The sequence below is a fragment of the Maniola hyperantus genome, chromosome 2 (assembly GCF_902806685.2).
Source record: "Maniola hyperantus chromosome 2, iAphHyp1.2, whole genome shotgun sequence".
In the NCBI taxonomy this organism is placed as follows: Eukaryota; Metazoa; Arthropoda; class Insecta; order Lepidoptera; family Nymphalidae; genus Maniola; species Maniola hyperantus.
This window is the reverse complement of record NC_048537.1, coordinates 14,596,996-14,605,098: the sequence shown is the minus strand read 5'-3', so window position 1 is coordinate 14,605,098 and position 8,103 is coordinate 14,596,996. Positions and strand designations below refer to the sequence as shown.

The 8,103-nt window shown below is 39.8% G+C and overlaps 1 non-coding gene across 1 annotated transcript; it reads left to right on the top strand.

The window, feature by feature from the left end:
• The first annotated feature begins 7,417 nt into the window (after positions 1-7,417).
• On the top strand, positions 7,418-7,610 carry LOC117995443 (U2 spliceosomal RNA). Its single transcript, XR_004675513.1, has one exon. It is a non-coding gene; the product is annotated as a U2 spliceosomal RNA (small nuclear RNA).
• Positions 7,611-8,103: the final 493 nt, after the last annotated feature.

Here is an 8,103-nt window from a genome sequence, read left to right as displayed (position 1 = left end):
TGAAAATTCTACACGTAAGGGGTTTGAATAGGGGATAAAAATTTGTATGAAAGTCTTGTATTTCGGCTTTCGAATAGAAATGAAAATGCATCGACAACTACCCCCAAGTAGATCGCAGTTAAGGGCTAACTTGATACCTTTTTTTATTTTATTCCAATACAAGTTAGCCCTTTACTGAAATCTGACCTGGTGGTAAGTGGTGATGCAGTCCAAGATGGAAGCGGGCAAACCTGGAAGGAGTAAGGCAGTTTTTATTAAACCCATACACCTTTGGTTTCTACACGGCATCGTACCGGAACGCTAAATCGCTTGGCGGCATGGCTTTGCCGGCTCACCTATAAAAAATATAGTTTTCAGTTTTGAATTGCGGCTCCTACAGATCCTACCATTCCTCATTTATATACGACGTGCCTAATTAAAAAAATTCTTGCAGCATTTGCTGGAAAAAATGTGCAAATGTGTCACCTGATGGTATGCTACGAGTTTGAACAGCTATTTTTATTGGTTGCTGGTTTCCGCTGCACTGCAGGCTCACCTGACTTTAAGTTTTAATGACATCCCTTCCCCATAAGTACTCACTTCTTTTTACCTTTATACCTACCAAATTGACACGTCTGAATTAAATCATACCGCATCTTATTCGTTGTATACTGCGTGATCAATAATTCAGAATAATTATAACGTGACAAAAATTAGTTATGTAGTACCAAATAATTAGTGACAGTACGCGGCCGAAAGTAATGTACATCGACCTTTAGCAAGTAGAGCACTGTCTCTGTCGTTGAGACCGACAAACGTAAAATGTGTAGGTAGTGACATTGTCATTCTAAAGGCCATTGTTTATTACTTTCGGCCGCGTACTCTACTTGTGTTATAGATTTTTCCGTTGTATCTGCTACTTACAGCGTTTAAACAAACGTTTAAACAGCTCTTCGAGTTCATTGAATATACTCAGACAGTATCTAATACTTTACTTACATAGTCTTGTACTTTGTATACTTACATACTTTGTATACTTGTATAGTCATACATTCAATACACTACTAAATACCCACCACACCCTCTCTCCAGCAACAAACCATCCCGCTTTTCGAAAAAAAATTGTACATAATAATAGGTTATCAAAAAAAGATAATATTTTCTCGTATTTCAATCACGTGCGCACTAGGAAAAAATTTCTGGCTTCAAGGCCCAATGAATTTTGTCATTCAGTAGGTCTGCGCTGGCTCCAATGCGTCCGCGCAAGTCAAACAGTCTCGCGCGAGTATCGAGGATTTTCTTCCGGGGCACACCGAGAGAGGGGTCTGTGGATCACATACAATAGAACTCTCATACCTACCTACTTTCTTATCTCCAAGTTTTTTTTTTTGAGTTTAATCATATTATTGAACTATTGTAACAAATTGCTTGCTTTTAACCATTTTCGGTAGGTACGATTTCCTCAATTCCTCTTTCTGTACCATTTCCACAATATTTCTTATAGAAGTTGGATGAAAACATGCCTAATATTCTTTTAGATCACCTGCATATTATCAGAAGATACTAGACGACTTCATCCGCGTGGATTTAGGTTTTTAAAAATCCCTTGGAAACTCTTTGATTTTCTGGGATAAAAAGCAGTCTATGTCCTTCCCCGGGATGCAAGCTATCTCTGAACCAAATTTAATTAAAATCGGTTGAACGGATGGGCCGTGAAAAGCTAGCAGACAGACAGACGGACTGACAGACTTTAGTTTGTCAGTCCGTCTAGTTAGTTTAGTTTGTAACATTTATAATATGGATTATTTGTCAGAAAACTTTCTGCTCCACTCACTCTGTGAATATCACGAGCGAATGTGAAAATCTGGCAATATTTTGACAGTTCAGTCTGTCTGCGAGGTCAGCTACAAAATATATGAGCAACGTTACTTTCCAGCGCACATCCACTGACATAATTTTTATGCATCATCATGATCCATAGGGCATCTCCTCTCAGAATGAGAAGGGTTTGGTCATAGTCAACCACGCTGGCCAAGTGCAGACAGTACTTAAACTTCACACCCCTTTGAGAACATTATGCAGAACTGTCAGGTATGCAAGGTTACCTCACGATGTTTTTCTTCACCGTTAAAAGAAGCGACATTTAATTGCTTAAAACGCACATATCTCCGAAAAGTTCGAAGGCCGGGCCCGGGATTGAACTCCCGATCTCCGATAAGGAGGCAGATGTTTTACCCACCAGGCTATCATGGTACCAATACTTTTGCGTCCAGCTCTAATTAAATTAATAAAGAAGTGCACCAGAACAGCACAGTGTGCCCCAATCTTTACTAGGAAGATACATCAACACGTTCGCCCGCCGAAAATTACCGACGTAAGTTCGTGCGCCGTGAATTTTTATTTGGCTGCCTTCCTCCTTCCTAGTCGCGCTCAGGGCCAGTACATACATTCACACAATTTCGACGATTGAATCTACGACCATTAAATTTTGGCTACTATCTTTTGACCTCCGCCAGAATGAACTACCTCCGCTTCGTTGGCGTGAAATTCTGATCGACTTTAAAGTAGTCTTGGGTCCTGGCGGGTTGATTTTGATCAATAATCAAGCACTTTTTAGCTGTGAATAGGGGTTTTGTATGTAGGTATGGTTACGTATCATTAATTCAGGCACCAAGGCCAATACTTGAGTTTACACAATTTCGATGATTGAGTAAATTTAGTCCTATTTACTTATAGTGTGGTTTCAAAGCAAAATCTTCATGAACACGTCAATTTCCATACCCTTGTTGCGCGAAGCATACATTAACAATAAGGCGAACAAACTATTACAATTTTGTATTAAAAGAGAGAAGAAACAAGGGAAATATTTTTGAGGATTTTTTTAAAGAGATTTATTTAAAACTAGATGATGCGGGTGACTCCGTTCGCGTGGATTTAAGTTTTTAAAAATCCCACAAGAATTCTTTGATTTTCCAGGATAAAAAGTAGCCTTGTCTTTCCCCGGGATTCAAACTATCTCTGTACCAATTTCCTCAAATGGGTCGCTATTCCTAACATAGACAAACGTCAAACTAACAAACTACTCCGCCTGGACAGAGGTAAACTTAGGAAGGTGGTGGGACTCATAACAGGGCATAGCCCACTAAACAAACACCTTTTCGTTATAGGTGTCACCGACAGTCCTCTGTGCAGGGCCTGCATGGAGGTCGATGAAACACCGACGCACGTACTCCTGGAGTGCACGGGCGTAGCAGAGCAACGCGAACGCCATTTAGATTCCCCGACCTCACTCCAAGAAGCCCTCGGCAACCTGGGCGGTCTACTTGGCTTCTGGAGTGAGCTTGGATGGCTGGAGTGAAGACTTCGGCGGGGAGGGGTGATGCACGCACAACAGACGGAAACGTTTAAGTGCGGAAACCAGCCCAGAATGAAGAAGAAGAAGAAGAAGATGGGCCGCTATAAGCAAGCAAACAGATAGACAGACAGACACACTTTCGCATGTTTAATATTAGTATGGATTAATTTTACTCACCAAGTCCACCCTAAAATATTTGGTTACGTCCCTGACTCCAGAGATTACCTATAGTAAGTACTACAGTATAATAGGATTAATAAGTTTGTTTAAGTTTAAGAATTTACAGATCGTTATGTAGGAAAAAGTAAAAATCTTTCGCTAATTTCAAGCTTGTTACAAGACAAGACCAAACAAAATGGAGGACTAAGTAAATTCTCCAAAATAAAAACTAATCCAACAAAAGAACTAACAAGCTGCAACGTAATGCTCTCGATCGAAACAAACGGTTTCGAAAGTGAAACGATAATTAGTCTATTTTTACCGTCGATTAGTGCTATACTAATAGCACTTTAATTTGAGTCGTTCCGTGAAATAGGATTTCTGGGTAGATGATCGAGAGTGTATATAGTACGCGACAGGTCGAGATGGCAATCGGGGTGGGGGCCCGCACAACCGCTCAGCGCCTGCGCTAGCCCGGTGCGGGATAACCCGGGTGACGGGTGGGTGTGCGGGGCGTACCCCCGCCTCATACCCCAATTGCCATCTCGACCTGTCGCTCACTATAGGTTTTGCTGTAACTTAGTTGTATGGCTTTCTAGTGGTAATAGGGTAAGTTAAAGGCATGTTGTTTTGAGGGTTCCGTACTGGAGGGTGCCAACGGGACCCTATTACTAAGACTTCGCTTCCATCCGTCTGCCTGTTAGCGGGCTGTATCTCGTGAACCGTAATAGGTAAAAAGTTGAAATCTTTCTTAAGGTCGTCAGTCCAGCGGGCTGGAGGTGGTCACACACTAATTGTCCTAGTACGCGGTCCAGAACACGTCTGCCCCAGTGCCCATTACTTACCATTTCAGTTTGTAGACATTGGGCTGGGCTTTGGTCACTTTGGTTTCCATGTCTTTATACAAAATAGTAGATGCCCGCGACTTCGTCCGCGTAAAATTTCTGGTTTCTCATGAGATCTGAAATTTTCCCGCTCCAAAAGGCCTCATTTACCTACTCACTACCTTAAGACACGGAACCCAGAATACCTAAATACCAATTTTCATATCTCTAACTTCAAAAACATAGGATTTTCATATAACCCTTCCCCATTTTACTCTCTTAGGGGGGGGGGAATTTAGTTAGATCCTTTCTTATCTGATACCTACCCCCTAGAAAGAACCTACTTTCCAAATTTCAAGTAAAAATAACAATAGTTAAAACTTTTCATAAAAACTTCTCCCCCCTATTTTACTACCCTTAAGGGGGGAATTTACCAAATTGACATATACAGATTTTAATTATTTAAAGCTAATAACCTAAATGTCGATTTTCACGTCTCTAACTCCAAAAACATAGGACTTTCATACAACCTTCGACCCCCCCTTTCACACCCTTTTGGGGGGAATTTTTCAAAACCGTTTCTTAGCTGACACCAACGTCCTAGAAAGAACCTACCTTCCAAATTTCAAGTTTGTAGGCTTTTTAGTTTCTGAGATTTCGTGATTAGTCAGTGAGTGGTATTTCTCTTTTATATATTTAGATATTCTACTAGTTCGAGTAAGAAATGTGTACAATATCGAATGTATCGTACTAAAATTTCCATAATATAATAATATCTCAAATTAAGCAATAGCCTTTTGAACAGTTGTTGGTCGGAGCCGCGTGCTGCGGTTTTGCACAACGCGGGTCAACCTTTCAAGTAAGGTCAATAAAATTGTATACAACGTATGAAAGGTGCTTAATTTAAAGCCATTTAGAAATTTCTTGTAAGCATAGGAATTTGACTGTGACAGCTTGGAGGTTAACACGTTGACCTCTTATTCTGGGGGCTAGGATTCGATCCCGGGCATGCACCTCTAACTTTTCAGAGTTGCTTTAACGGTGAAGGAAAAGTGCAGAAGCTTGTAGTATGCCTGAGAGTTCTCCAGAATGTTTTCGGCGGTATGTAGTCTGCGAATCTGCACTTGGCCAGTGTGGTTGATTATGACCTAAACCCTTCTGTAACGAGTATCCGTACGTGATAGACCACCACACTAGGTTCTCACAGCTCGAGTTGTCTATGTACATCTCTCTTTTTAGTCTATGGTGCGAACAATTATTGTAACTGCGGGTCGTGTTCGTGTCTTGATAATCATCATGATCAACCCATCGCTGGCTCACTACAGAGCACGGGTCTCCTCTCAGAGTGAGAAGGGTTTTGGCTGTCTACCACGCTGGCCATTGTGCGGATTGGTAGACTTCACACACCTTTGAGAACATTATGGAGAACTCTCATGCATGCAGGTTTCCTCACGGTGTTTTCCTTCACCGTTAAAGCAAGTGATATTTAAATAATTAAAACGCACATAAGTCCGAAAAGTTAGAAGTGCGAAGTCCCGAAATCAAACCCCTGACCTCCAATTAGAAGGCGGACGTCCTAACCACTAGGCTATCACAGCTAGTCTTGATAATAATCAAACGTTAATCGATAGACGAACCAATCTTTTATTTATCACAAGTATTAAGAGAAGAAGTGTAGAAAATAAAACACCATAAAACTTACACTTCTCATTTTCTAGACTGGCGTCAGTATCTAGTCGGCCAGTGATAGGAACAGCTATCATTCTTTTTAACATTCTCCACATTATGAAAACCTTCTAAATACTCCGCAAAATTGACTCTTGAGCGGTTTTACTTAGAAAATCTTACTTTTGCTTGCTTTCTGCTATTTAAAAAACTTTAATCTAACCAGGCGATGTAAATGTAGCTAGAAACTAGTAAGTATATTGAAGTCGTTAAATCTAACTTTACTTCCCACGGATAGCCTTGATTTGATTGCAACCCGGTACCAATGGTAATATTCGTTATGTATCTTTTTCTTCTAAATATATAAAAGGAAAAGGTGACTGACTGACTGACTGACTGATCTATCAACGCACAGCTAAAACTACCGGATGGATCGGGCTGAAATTTGGCATGGCAAAGGATTTTTGAAAATTCAACCCCTAAGGGGGTGAAATAGGGGTTTGAAATTTGTGTAGTCTACGTGGACGTAGTCGCGAGCATAAGTTAAGATTGAAAAAAAAAAACATGGATTTCTTCTAAATAAAGAACTCATGAAATAAATCAATGTTGGATTCAAGTTTATTTAATTTTGTATTTTAAAATTAGCATAATCACTTTAAGACATTTCCTTAAAAGTGTAATTAAAACACTAAGTAACAGAAAAACATAGGTAATTTCCCTGAGTATATGTACGTATCTAAATTTTCCGTAACGCTCCATAAAAAAGATAAAATCTTGCATATTACACTTAGGTTTTATAATTATATTATGTACTAGGTACGTGTGTCTGCCTACAATTCAGCACATAATAATTCAAATAAATTATTCACAACATAAAGTACCATTTATACTGCATGCCAGTTTATTAGATAGTGATTGGTTTCCCTTGAAGGTTGTATAGCGAACTTTGACACCCAAGATGCGCATGAGTGCTGACGTGAGCTTTGGCGTTCTCAACTTTATTCTTTAAATCGTAGTGTTGAAAATTGCCTGGAGTGGTATGACAGGTTTAAAATACAATGTACATAATATAGTTTCATTAGGGAAAATAATATTCTACACCCATTATTTATTCATAATGTTGTAGCATTAATAATGATGGCTAAAGAAATAGTTTTGTTATTATACCTATAAAGTTTTAACTTTTAAGCGGTCTCTATTATGCAACACTGCTTAGCTTACCTCGCCTTAACCAATGGATATACATTGCTGGACATAGGTAGGTCTCTTATAGGAATTTTGTCCAGCGGCTGACTGCGCTCACCTAATGTAATATCGAAGAATGTAATACAATAAGTGATATAACAACGCCTTTAGGATGCTGTTGAGGCTGCCGTGGCGTCGTAGCGCCTCAAAAATGTTCGCAAACGCACACACAAACGACTTATTTGCCATAATCGCTTCTCGGCCTTTTGGCTAAGATCAAAGTGTAGTAGTATCTGTTCTTTTCAGCTTAATATCTGAAAGTTCCCACACTGTGGGACCAGTATATGGTAAAACTGATTTTTGGAAATCGACGGGATGTTCGGGGCTCGTATAATGTGTAAAAAAGCAGCGTCTTTCCTGCAGCGCTTAGATATATACAGTTTTTGCAATCCACGAAGGCGAGTGAAGTTTACTTGTGGTTACGTCGTATACACGGACATTGCGTAAGTGTGCGTGCACGTCGGACCAATCAGTTGCGTCCTTACGTCTTATACCGATACGACTTACACACAAGCATGAGCCACTCGCCTTCGTAAAATGCAACAACTATACCAGCGTGTTCATGAACAAACAATTAGTATTTTCAACTTTCAAAGTAAGATTAATATACTAAGCGGGGTATCATATGAAAGGGCTATACCTGTACGTTCTAAAACAGATTTTTATTTATTTTTATGCATTATAGTTTTTGATTTATCATGCAAAATGCCGAAAAAATACGACTGCAGTACGGAACCCTCGGTGCGCGAGTCTGATTCGCACTTGTTTTATGCAGGCCACGCTAAATGCAAAAGTTACAAAAAAAAACCAACACAACTTAGATGCGTAAGTGGGTAACAATAGGCGGGAATGAATTCCTTACCTAATCTTTCTCGA